This window comes from Diadema antillarum, unplaced genomic scaffold, assembly GCF_040938485.1.
Source record: "Diadema antillarum isolate AM-2024a unplaced genomic scaffold, OU_Dant_1.0 scf00000180, whole genome shotgun sequence".
In the NCBI taxonomy this organism is placed as follows: domain Eukaryota; kingdom Metazoa; phylum Echinodermata; class Echinoidea; order Diadematoida; family Diadematidae; genus Diadema; species Diadema antillarum.
The window spans coordinates 1,291,894-1,306,034 of NW_027271069.1; positions in this window are offsets into that span (position 1 = coordinate 1,291,894).

A 14,141-nucleotide genomic window follows, 5' to 3' on the forward strand; every position below is an offset into this window, starting at 1 on the left:
GGCATGTCCCCTTTCTCACGCTCATTTCGCGCATCAAAGTACATGTGCGCGCAATGACTGACAAGCGCGCCTATCACGATGCTTGCAGCTTGCTATTCTTAACAACGTACTTAGGACAGGGGTGGAGCTTTCCTAAATATTTTCCTAAAATTCTTTCCTAAGTGCATTCTAGAATACCAACTTCTTCCTAAGTCAGAAATTTCCATATTCCCGCCTCCTTCCCAAGTTTCTTCCTAAGTCTATTTAGGAAGAAACTTAAAAGGAAGATTTTCAGAATACCACTTAGGAAAAAATCCTGACTTAGGAAGAAATTTCTTGGGGAAATTACAGAATACCGGCTAAATTAGCATATTATTGCGTATAAGAGCCGCCAGAGGCGGGGCCGAAGGCTCTCCCTTAGAGATGAATTTCAGCCCGTCGTCTGGGGCCCCCAAAAAGCCCGGGAACGGAACGGCCGTCAAAAAGAGGAAAACTGCTCTAAATCAAGATAACTCGAGTAAATCGTCGATAAAGAAAATCGAGCCGATTTTGACGGAACTATTTTTAATCGTGATGACGTCATCACAGCTGGCAGCCCTTCTTCATTCATCTCTTTTCGACACTACAAGCCATTCACGATACTCACACTAGTTTGGCAAGGCAGCCCGTATACGCCGTATTGTCATGAAACAATAGCGCGCTCAACTGTCACACGTACTGTACACTGTACTAGTAAACATGCGCGTGTTGTGCAGACTCAATACGCGCTACCACTGCCACATGTACGCATAAGCTGTTATGTGTGGATAGCCGTGTACGTGTGTATGTGTACTGCATGCATAGAGTCAACATGGTGAGCTGTCAAGCGCACCTACACAGTACGTCAGCTCAACTGTAAGCTAGCAGCAGCAATTAGATAAGTGATTGCTTTGTAGTCTCACCTATATATAGATCTATTTCTATAGTTTCCTTGTTGTCTACACGGATACGGACTATCCTCAACTCCTAAAAACGTGAGTATACATCGTAAATTCCGGTAAATGTTAACAGCTAGTCTAGACTAGCATCGTCAGGAAGTAGAACTACATTATTCGGGGGACACCCCCGAAACCCCCGTAAACAACGTATGAATACCACACTTCTCATCGCACAGAGCAAGGAAAACACACGTAAACAAATGCAATCGTCGACAGCCGAATCACGAACCGTATCACAGATCGGATTGATATTCTAATGGTTGCTATCGGCAAGCGTAATTACGCTCTTTTCAGAGCGATTTGCGCTCTCCGTGATTGGCTGCCGGTATTCTGTAATTTACCCAATTTCTTCCTAGGAAGGATTTCAGAATACCACCCCTGGGTTCTAACATGTTTGTTAGACTTCAAAATATTTACTCCAGTTTACACATCACAATGCCATGACATGTTATTGTTAACTAATTAAACCATGGTCCATGCTAACGTAAGACAGAAGTGTCAAACAACTGTTGTGTTGTGACTGTGTAATTGTGAGGTTCTGTGAAGTGTGAGTGTGAAGTCAATTCTTTGCTCATTTCAGACAGTGTGGGCTTGGCCTTGTTTGGCCTGGTAGACTAGATACAAAATGCATCACACTACTAATTTACTTACCTTTTTAACGATGCTGTTCTTCGGAAAACACGATTCTCTGCGGTTTCCATACATCCACAGTACACAAGCGCTGTATTTGGGTTTGGATGGAGACGACATGCAGCTGGTGTGGTTGCTATGCTGTCAGCGCGCATGCGTTATGGTAAGATAATCGTTAACTCGACCCTAGCAGCTCGCCCGTAACAACTCGCCCTTTATGAGCAAATGAACGGGTAACAGTGTACAGGCGAGAGAAAGAAAGGGTAGGGAATATAGGCGCCTACTGGTAGAAGTATGATCACTCGTAGTTGCATAAGAAGCTTGCTGTATTGGTAAAGGAGAGATAAATGGGTAGAGGAGGGGCACTCTGTTCATCTAATTGTTAGGCTAGGGACAATAAAGACAAATATACCATTTAGGCTGAAGAACGCATAATAATATGTAAGTTTTGACTGATGGCGGTAGACAGGTTTATTGTTCTCACATTTTTAAATACATGTACATCATTATTATTACTGTGTAGATTCTTTTTTATAATATCCATACATTGTACTATTTATTAGGGAAGAAACGTAGATACACCTACGTATATAAATGAATGAATATGATAAGCAATTTCAGGAAACAAAGTTGCTTCTTCTGCCATGTTTGTTTGATTGGCACTGCATTAAAACGTGCCAGTATTGCATGTCAACTCTCAGATGGAATGACAAAACAAAAACAATAAGGTTTTCACAAAACAAACGATGCGAGCTTTCACTAGCTCATTGAAATGATAAGAAAATGATCTTTTTGTGTGTGTGCATTTGAATCAAAATGCAAACTATCAGAGCGATTTTGGTCATTCTTATTACCACTGTCATGAAGGTATGCACGTCTTCCGGGTGACCTAGAGGCTTGAAGAGCTTTGTGCGTCACGGATGCCCTGACACGGATGATGCCCGGCACTGTGTGACTGGTAGAGATCACTGGGGGTGTTTCATCAAGTTAGTCAGTGCTGACAAGTTGTCAGTCTCTGACAATAACCATTATACTGTCAGTGACCAGAGCATCTCAGCCAATCAAAACCAAGGATTTTGCTGAAATTGTCAGGGACTGACAACTTGTCAGCGCTGACTAACTTGATGAAACACCCCCCTGGGGATGTTTCACGAAGTCCAACTTAAGTTAAGATTGACTAAAACTTATGGCATGCCACTAGTTTCCCTGTTATATTTCATTAGCCTAATCAACACCCACTTGTACTATTGTACTATAAATTATCATTTATGTTTACAGAATGATTCTATTGTTATTCATTTTATCTCTTAGTATCAATTGCTACTGTATATGAAAAAAGTCTTCAAATCTTCATTTTCATTAGAAAGTTGGGCAACATTGAAGATATAGACAGCATACCATAATATTTAGTTAATCTCAAATATTATTTTAAGTTCGACTTAAATCCTTCGTGAAACACCCCCAGATCTCATACCAGTACAAAGACTCAGTGTATAATTCAAGGTAGAGAGCAATGTTGATGCTGGTCAATGACACGAAGCCTGACGTAGATGGCGCCAGACTCGAAAACTCAGTTCTCTTGCACAAACGTGCAAGAAGGCTGTACTGGGTACGTACGTGTAGTTTTGTTGTGTGAAAGTTTTATGCTTTATTATGCTGTTCTTGATTACATGTATAACCATTAGGCCCTATGTAGGGTTTTTTTAGGGGGTCTTGTTAAATATTTCGATGAATACCATTCCAGGAATGTATTTGTTCCTGTCTGTGGCTGGGTCTTTTTTTTTCTTTTTTTTTGCACTATCGTACAGTTTCCTTTTGTGTTTGTTTGCGTTTTGTTGACGTTATATGTGCGTGTTGTCGTTGTTGTTGCTGTATAGTTTTTTACGTCATATTTGTTTGTTTGTTTGGTTTCAGTGTCACGAGTGCAGCACATTTATTACTTTAATTGCAGTTTCTGGTTTCCAGAACAGTTTCGTGTTCAAAATTCCTTATCTTTGGTTTGTTTGACTAAATGCCCATCATTAGAGAATAATTATATTTCCCAGGATTGTGAAGAAAAATGATAGAATATGCTGAACAGGTGAAGATGAAAGAAGAAACAGTGGCTCGATTGCAGTAACTAGTTTCCAACGTATTTCCGCGTTAAACATTGTTTTGAGTCCTTTGTTTGTTTGATTCAATGCCTCTTGCAAGACTGACGTAAAACTTGACGTATTTGCCAGAATTGTGAAGACTGGACAGGGAAGGTGAGAGACTGATGAAATAACGGCCTGTTTGTGAGCAGCCAACAATCGACTGTGCTACTTAATGTGCCACTTAACTCCGGTGAGGAGCAGAAGAGAGAAAGATTATCATTTGAAAAACCAGAAATCTATCACGAAATCTCTGACATAAATACAGGATAGAGGATATAGTTTTCAACTCTATTTTCAACATTGTCAGCATTAGCCCCTATGCAATATATTGCATGTATCAATTTTTTTTTTCTGAATCTATTTTGTTTACCAGTATATCATGTTTCGGTGTATGTGAAATAACTATATTATGGACTTTCTTTCTTCATGCTACGTTTTATACACCGACACTATTTTTTTTTTTGCTAGAAATGGAAAATAAACAGTTTGCAAGGGGGAAGCTCCTAGGGATAAGACGATAGCCGTTTATGAGTGAGAAATCATGCAAGGGAAATTAGGACCTGAGACAGCCTGGGCCTTACTTTAGCGGGCAGCTTCAGTTATTAGCAGTAGACAATAATCAAATGTCAAATGTAATGAAATTCCCTTGCTGCAAGAATTACAATTACAAATATCGATATCAGATATAGTGGGATAATGCGTTGTGCTTTGCCAAAATTCTCTTAGCTCCATGAATAACATTTAGTTAAAAAATAGTCAAAATACAAATATCTACGGACGTTTAGAACAGACAATTGCCCATTCGCCTACAATACCTTCTCTCATTTTCTCTTTTCCAGTTAACCTGTTCAGTGTTATTCTTTTGGTATGATAGCCAGACATGCAATCTAGTCGACTAATCAAATAAGTTACCCGTCATTTTCTTTTATTCATGTTTATCATCATCCTTGTTATTTTTATTGTTCTTCTTCTTATCATTATACTAGTGGTGGTACAGTGTATAGTAGTAATTATCGTTATCATTATTACCATTATTTCAATTCAATTCAATAGTTTAGTTATTTCCAAAAACATGATTCAAAATGGAACATGTGTCAATGTGACTTCCATTCAACTGATAAGGACAGTTCATCGAACACAATATAAAATATACATTACTGTCATCATCATCATCATCATCATCATCATCATCACCATCATGACTTCTGTACTTCAAATCATCGTTGCTATATCAGCTTGCATCTTAGCAAATTATGCAAAGTTTAATGATATTTGTCTTTTCGTGACGTCAGTTTTAACTTTTTATTTTCTTCTGTCGTTTATCCCTATCACTGTCATTTATTCACTACATCAGTTGGAAAACCAAACATCAAGTACAAGTTTTAATACTATTTTACTAGTATTTCATTGAATATCTTTTTTTTTCCCGTAGGCCCTAATCTTGTTCACGCAAAATGACATGAGGAATGAGAAACGAGATCCATCCACGTGTCAACGAACGTTTTCCCTCTAAACCCCTTTACCGTTGTATCCTGCAGAGCTCATCGCAAGAGGCAAATGCAGCTGGTGTAATGTCTCCCTCTGTTGTTGGTATCTAGTCATGTTTAGTCTAGTCCCGGTTGACTGAGCGTTCAGTGTTGATTTTTTTTTTCCCGATTGCAGTCATGTGAGCATCCACATCTCTTCCTTGCGCTTCAATGACAATGGCAGTATACATACAGACCTGTTTGCAGCTTGCAGGATAACACGGCACTCCCTCCCACATACCCGGAACTAATTGATACATTTTCACGCATCAAAAGTTTGGCATGGCTTTCCCAGAATATTTCATGCAAGAATATAACAGAAAGCCAATATTGAACAAAGTTGTTGAGTTATACTTGAACTTTCCTGTTTAATTCCGATAAATATTATTGATCCATCTATTGTCAATCAACGTTGTATCTAGAAATGAAATATTACTATTCCACATCGTCCAGCCAACCTTTATGTGAAGACTCTATGATCTCATTCATTGCGTATCTGCATAAATATTATGTACAATATGATAACTTTGTGATCTCTTTGTAGAGCATAATCATTCTCCTTCCTGAAAGCTGGGACAACAAGTTTGCGCCAAATAGTTATCGATAGATTTGCCGTAATAACCTACAAAATTAGCCCCCCTTCATTTGAAATTGTTTTCGAAGATATTCCACAGCTTTTCATACATGTCCTCAAAAGTGCAATATCAAAGAGGGTTTAGCTTGTTATTTCACTCTATATACCTACAAAATTGCGTGATTAGCTTTGTGTGTGTATATGACAAATATAATGGAAAATGCAGGGATAGCAATTAACATAAGATTAATAGCGCTCACATCGTACATTTTGCTCTCCCCATCCTCCTTTTTCCTGTATGACTGCATGTTTCATTTTTGACTGTTAGTTGCCATTTCATGTATAGGCCCTACACATCTAGACAATGGTTAACGGGTGAGAGGTAATACCTGCGGGTCATAGTAATTGCTCCTGGTAGTCCCTTTATATTGGTTCACAATCTCCTTTCCACTTCTGCTTTGTTTTTGTTTTATCATACTTTTATTTCGTTTCTTTATTGTGCTATCTCGAAATTAATGTGTGCTTTTCTATGTAAAACAAACAAACAAACAAACAAACAAACAAACAAACAAACAAACAAACAGCGTTGTCTGAAATACCAAATATAATAATGATAGTAATACTCTATTTTTTACGAAATTGAAGAGTGAAAATCGCCTTACCTTACAATCTTATTCAATTCAATTCAATTCAATCATAGTTTATTTCCAATCATCGAAAATAAAAAACATAGTACAAAGTATACATGTGTTGAAATAAGGTTCAAACGTTTGCAAAAGATTCATGTAATATATATACGAGACAAATTATAGAACAACATATAACATGTACAATATTTAGGAAAAACACTGTATAAATTCTTCGTGGGCGAGCGGAAAATAAATTCGATTATGGAAAATAGTGATCCACTAAAAAGCAAAGCTTGTCGGACGTGGATCGCTAGCTAAATAATGAGTAATTTACCTCTTACCTTATTTACCTCTTCGAGTCTATGAGAGCTAATTCCCGAAGAAATGTTGCAGACTTTCCTCCTTATTACATATTCATTTATGATCCCTAGATGTGTGGTTATAACTCAAAAGTGTGTTGAACTGTTGATTTTATTACAGACGTTGCTCCTTTTTGTTTTGTTTTCTTTTTCCTCGTCCCACGGTCGCTACTAAAGAAGCAACGCTTGTTTGGCGCTATTTGCAGACCTCTGACAAAGGATGATTGGTACACTGCCAAGAAGCTCAGAGAATAGAATAGCAAGTGTATGTTCTCTCGTTTTTTCTTTCGTTTTTATGCATCGTGCTCATTTCTGTACGTCCACAACACAGAAACATAATCATGCAGATTGAATGAAATATCTTAGAATGATATGGATATCATACGCCATTAAAATAATCCATTATGATGGTACTGACTTACGTGTTATGCAGATATTACCACGGTGATAGAATATACCACCTGTCACTCTGACTTCTATTTCCACTTGACATGCATGGCTATATGGAGGGTACCGCAATTGATATTCTTTATGACAGCATCGGGGGCCTTTGTAACGGTTTCATACTTGAAGGTCAGTTTTGCGACATGGTCTTTATTAGTTTTAAAAGAGGAATTCCAGTCCAATTACGGATTAGTCTGATAAGAGAGAGTAAGGTCTTGCGCATATTATAACAGTTAGAATACGATCAATATTGAATAAAAATTAGGGAAGTTATGACATTGTGAAGTCTTGCTAATTTCGGCAGAACAGTCGATATGAATATTATGCAAACGAGTGAGCTGATAATGTCATCACCTCGCAATTATTTTCCATCGATGATCGCGTTGAAAAAGGACAAAATTATTTGTTTCTGTAATTGAAGTGTTAAACATGATGTTATTCCTGATTGAATAACTTCAGAATAATGAGCAGTTATAACATTACGATTTGAGACTGGGCGCAATTGCGTTTGAGTGAAAAAAAAAACCTGGAAATTTTACAAGTTGTGAGGGAATGACATCATTGTTTTCACTATTTGCATATTCATATTGCCTCGAGAATTGATTTGTTTCCTGAAAAATTAGTGAAACTTCAGAATTTCAGAATTCTCTTATTTTTCATCCGATTTTGATCAAATTTTTATAGTTGTGCAAAGAAAACAATTTGCTCCTTCTTTTCAGACTAACTTTCGACTGCACTGAAATTCCCCTTTTATGAGCAAGCTAAAATCAGCTGAGCAGAATGGAAACCAGTTTCGTGGAAATCTGGATAAAATAAGAAACCAACAGAATTTTGAACTTTCGAATGCTTGTTGCAACCACGTGATTAAATCGGCAGAGGTGATGATGGCGTTACATGACGAGTCTTCTTCTGGTCTCTACACCAATCATCACAATTTTAGTTTTTAAACATGAAATGAAAAAGAGTCAGATAATTTTATGTTATGTATTGCATCAAGTTAGTGTAGTCACGAAGTGACCGAGAAACAACGACTTGTATAGAGGGAAAAGTCTGCATTTGCTAAATCATTTGATACCAAAGTATGTGAGATACAAAATACCTTATTGACATTTTTGTTTTCATACCAAAGGGAGAAATATGAGGTGATGGCATCTTCCAATTTGCTTGCTTTTGGTGAAAACATGTGAAACTTCAAAAATTTCCTAACTGTTTTTCATTATAACTCTGTCTGGTTTTTATGCACCAAAATTCAGTCAGATTTTTATGAAACCTGCACCATTGCTTTCGTGTGATTCTATTCTCTTTACCAAAAGTCATCTTGAACAAGGTGTTACATTGCGCTTCAAATCTGGCTAATTAGGCCAAAATCGTCAGAAAACTGTCCTATATAATCTTACTGACTATACCAGTTCCTGTGGGCGAGGTGTTGTGGTCGGGAAAAGCGCAGTTCCCGACATGTCAATCTTATTTTGGTATTTTCCCGGCGATGTTGAATCTGTCACATTTTCACCCTACCCTTGCCCATCATTACTCAGGAGCTGAGGAACATGTAGGGGGACAAGGGTCAATGTATTTCCCCTCCCCCCCCCCCCCCCCACCACCACCACCACCATCACCCGCCCCTCAGCACATCATGGGTTTTGTGATATCTTTTTAAGAATGATTTTGCATTTCCCCTCATTTCTGTCTTGTTTTGAAGAACCAAACTTGTGTGTGACTGGTTGTGCGTGTGTGTGTGTGTGGGGGGGGGGGGGGGGGGGGAGATGATGTGCAGCACCCCCCCCCTTCCCGGTCCCTCGACCCGTGAATTACGTATCGACTTTGTCAGAACTTGAGCCCACCTAAGCCTCTTTGAATGTATCTATAAACACGACGAATCCCTTCAAGACTTCGTAACATGAGCTCACAGTTTAAATGTGTCAAAGGCAACAACATTAAACCTCTAACTGGGTCATGCCAATTTGCCTCGCTGACTTTTGCGAATGTATCTAAATGAGTTTCCTCGACTTTCCTCTCCCGATAAGAATGTATTCACCACATTGATCCCTCATTTTAATTTGACTCGATTTACGTGGCAGAGTATAGCCTATACAAAGAGTACGGAATAAAACGAGGGAAAGAGGAAACCACACAAAAAAAGAAGGAAGGAGAGGAAAAAAGAGATGAATAAGTAAATAAGCATAAATTTATACCGGAAAACAATAGCCTGGATCAAAGCACAAATCAATGATGACAGCCTACAGAGACGACTAGCTAGGACTGGATAGTAAAACGCTCTGAAGTACAGTGTAACTACGCAAGTGGGAATGGGTATCACTGGCAACGGAATTAAACCAACTCATCGAAACAAGTGGAGTAGGTAGTAAAATTAATATTTGTATCATATAAGAGATTAAATCTCAACTCGCTCAAATCAACACTAACAAATTTTGTCAGACCCGCAAAAACTCGGATCGGTGTTAAACAAAGATATAAAGACAGATATAAAATGCGATAATAGCAGTTAAACGTATACTGATGGCAGTGTGTCGAAATATGACGAACTCGTCATCATCCGTACCAAATCTGATCATCACCGCCCCCTCTTCGCTAGAAGAAATGGAAATAAAGACGTTGTTTTGTTGTTGCAACTCATTGGACACATGGTCTCACACGTGAAACGCGACGCAAAGTAGAGAACGTTTTGGAGCTCTTTACTGTTTGTACGAAGTTCAAATTTTTTTATCACAGCTGATGAAGAGAATAATTATGAACGTGCATGACAATTGTAGTGAAAATTCGCCAAATTCAAATTTCATTTCGTCATTGAAAGAAACAAAACACAAAATATGCGTTATTAGGAATGCCTATCACAAGACAGTAATTCATTAATAGATGTTGTGTAAAGAAACTTCTTTTCACTGTGTGTACGTTTTCCCTGGTATTCTTATTTCGGTTATAGTTCGTTAGTCCAAAGGTTAGTTATTCCAAAAAAAAAACGTTATTCCGAAGGTTCTTTAAACCCGAAGACGAAATGAGGTTTGTTATTCCGAAGGTTCGTTTATCCAAAAATGGAAAAAAAAAGTTCGTTATTCAGGTTCATTAGTCCAAAAATGAAATAAGGTTCGTATTTCCGAAGGTTATTATGCACCTTTTTGTTTAATTCTTATTTTCATTTTCAGATTAAAAAACAACAAAATAAGATGTTCAACTGGTATTCATAACACTTGGGTGTGTTAGTAAACCGCTTCTAAAATCCTGATTTCGCACGATGTCTTATCAGAGGCACGTCTTTGACCATTAGTTGCATAATCTAACATGGATTTCCCCAAAGATCTTTATAATATAAAGTCAATGAATAATTATCTACTCTAAATCATGGTTATGCTGTACAATGCAGAAGTTACCAATATCTGTGTGTGTGTGTGTGTGTGTGTGTGTGTGTGTGTGTGCGTGTAGGTGTGTATTTATGAACATTTGTTTTCTAACATTTCAAATCTATAGCGATTTCAATAGCGCGAACGGCCGCACGGGCCATCAGAGGGGAAAAAATGTTGAGCGCTGATGTGAATATATTACACTTTTTCAAAAAAAAAGCAGAAACAGTAGCAGGAATAATGATTTCAAAGCTACGCATCTTTTTTTTTTGTTCCTTTCTATATTCCTCACATATGTGTGGGTGTATACAATAATAGTAGACATTTATAGAGCGCCTTTTCCACTGGATGCAAAGCGCTATATGTTATATAGGTTATATATATATATATATATATATATATATATATATATATATATATATATATATAACAGCAATTAGTTTCTGCTCGGAGTCGTAAGAAAGTATAGATTCACAACAGTAGGTCAATATAAAAACTCCGTTAGAGACGTAAATTTGACAAATTTACGTCTCTAACGGAGTTTTTATATTGACCTACTGTTGTGAATCTATCTATATATATATATAAACTCCGTTAGAGACGTAAATTTGACAAATTTACGTCTCTAACTAAACTCCGTTAGAGACGTAAATTTGACAAATTTACGTCTCTAACGGAGTTTTTATATTGACCTACTGTTGTGAATCTATCTATCTATATATATATATATATATATATATATGATACATATGGATATAAGTATGTTAATCTTTGAGGAATTGTCACTGTGCATTGTTTCTTCTATATGGAATACTAGAATTCATGATTTCTTTGGTCAATTCCAAACGCGGAGCCTGCTTTTTTTCCCTCGGTTACCAAGTGGCGGCGTCCTACAAGAGAAGAGTTCCGGTTTTTCGTAGGTGCTGATTTTAAGAGTTTCTTGTTACTCATTACTACTTTGCTATTGTCCTTAAAAATCAAGATGCAAGTTCAGTCAGTTAAGATGTGAAATTGTTATTCATGCAGCTATGAGCAATTCCATCCAACTTCCGACCACTTACAAGGAAACCTATATCAGATGGTCTTAGTATTCTCGTTCGTGTCTCCCTATTTCCAATCTCAATCGCATTCTCGAGCCACGCATCCCCTGACGTATTCCGAGTTCATTTCGAATCAGGACGTTGGCGTTGTCATGGGAACGCGAGAAAGGCTGTGATATAACCAGTTCGTCAGCGCGACACCAATTCCCGTAACCCTTTACTGGTACAGGGTGTGCAAGCAACCCTTTCACGGAAGTGCATATACAGGACGAGCCTTAAAAAGCTGCTAGTTCGTTATCGACATGATTTTGGGGAAACCCAAAGTTACAAAGACTCTCAAGGCAAAAGTTGCCACCATTCTTCTCTACAAGAACGGTGAATAAAAAGTAGAGAGAGACAGAGAAAAAATACCCTAACATATCATGATTATACTGACATTAACTTTAAAATAGATACTGTTTACAATGATGATGTCCTGGTTATCTGCTGCACATTTAGAAGCTTTATTTTGATAGTTGTAGATGAATAGATTTTAGATGATGATTAGTAACACATTACGCTTTGAATGATCCACGTTTTACAAACCCTGCTTCTTGTGGACCATGCTTTTCCATACTCGCTTTTCTGTCAACCTTGCAAAATGCGCATTGCTGTTCTTGCTTATTCTACTTACTAGTACATGATTGTATTTTATTACGATCCACACTGCATTATGTGTATCTTACCAATAATTGTTGACAAAACAATATCATTTTTGTACTGTATATGCTTTATATTTTGTATTTTGCTTCACTCTTTTGTTGGGTGGAAGCAAATAATGATTGAATTGAAAAAAAAAATGAATTGAAAAGACTCGGCACTCAAGTGCGCTTTTCAATCACTCTACGCAAGCTTTAGAATACGATTTTGTAAGCTATTGCAATTCTGCACTTTTCTATCAATATCAATATTACTTGAAAATATATGCCCTTGAGATTAGTATATACCTGTTGAGAAAAGGGTGAAACATTGCGACCGAGTTATGTGTGAAATGAAATGAAGTGAAATGAAATGAATGAAGTGAAATGAAATGAAATGAAGTGAAATGCAATGAAATGAAGTGAAATGAAATGAAATGAAGTGAAATGAAATGAAATGAAGTGAAAAGAAATGAAATGAAGTGAAATGAAATGAAGTGAAATGAAATGAAGTGAAATGAAACGAGGTGAAATGAAATGAAATGAAGTGAAGTGAAGTGAAATGAAATGAAATGAAGCGAAGTGAAATGAAATGAAATGAAATGAAGTGAAATGAAATGAAATGAAATGAAGTGAAATGAACTGAAGTGAAATGAAATGAGATGATATGAAATGAGATGATATGAAATTGAAATAATGATCCTATATTTCAAACCATAGAAACAAAAAAAAAATATGTAAAGCTGGCTATCACTCACGTATACGTAATCCAACATGCCTTAATGATAACAAACTCACTTTGATTTTCGGAATTTTCTCTCATTGTAACGCAGAGAAACAGGTTAGGTACTGTTCATGACATCTACCATTACCCTGCATGTGTGCCTCATTATGTTTTTCTTTTTGAAATTTGACCATTATCTGGTCATGTGCCGTATAGACCGTATATTATATAATATTATATCATATTATGTTCTATTATATGATATGATATTATATTACATATGACAATGTTATATTATATTATATTATATCATATTAATATATCATATTTTATCTTATTTTATCATATCATATCATATTATATTATGTTACACTATATTATATCATATCATATCATATCATACTATATTCAGCAGGAAAGTGAGCTTCCCGTATTAAAACAGCAAAATGAATCGGTCTATAATATAATGATTATAGATCTAACCGACCAGCTTTAGAGATTGAAAGGATTTAGTTAACTTTAGTAGCAACATGGGCTCCCTTTTCATACTAACGACGTACTGAGAGGAACAACGAGAATCCGTCGATTATATATACACACATATCGATGATATACATATTGCGGTATGAAAACAACGTTGTATAACAACAACGCGAGTAAAATGCTCACATTTATGTCAACAGAAATGAAAGAGTTAATCGACAGGAGCGCCTTTTGAGAGCAGCAAGAAGAATGAGAGATTAAAAGCATGTCATCGTCTCGGGGGACACTTATGACAGACATGAAGATAGGCTGCTGGAAACTTGCAAAGCACTTTTAAGGCATGCGACAGAAAATATTGAATTATTGCATGTATCGTCATCTTTCGTAGTTAGCATGTTGTACTAAACGCTTGTATTATAGTTTTGGAACCTACATCCTACAAGCTTTGCCTTTTAGTAGGTTCCTCATATTACACATCGTTATATTTTATGTTCTTATATATACATTTGTGCAATTTTATCTCAAATTGACTGTTTGGTTGTAAAACATGGAATATAGAACCTGAATATGAAATGTGGAACATGGAACATGAATTAAAAAAAATAGAA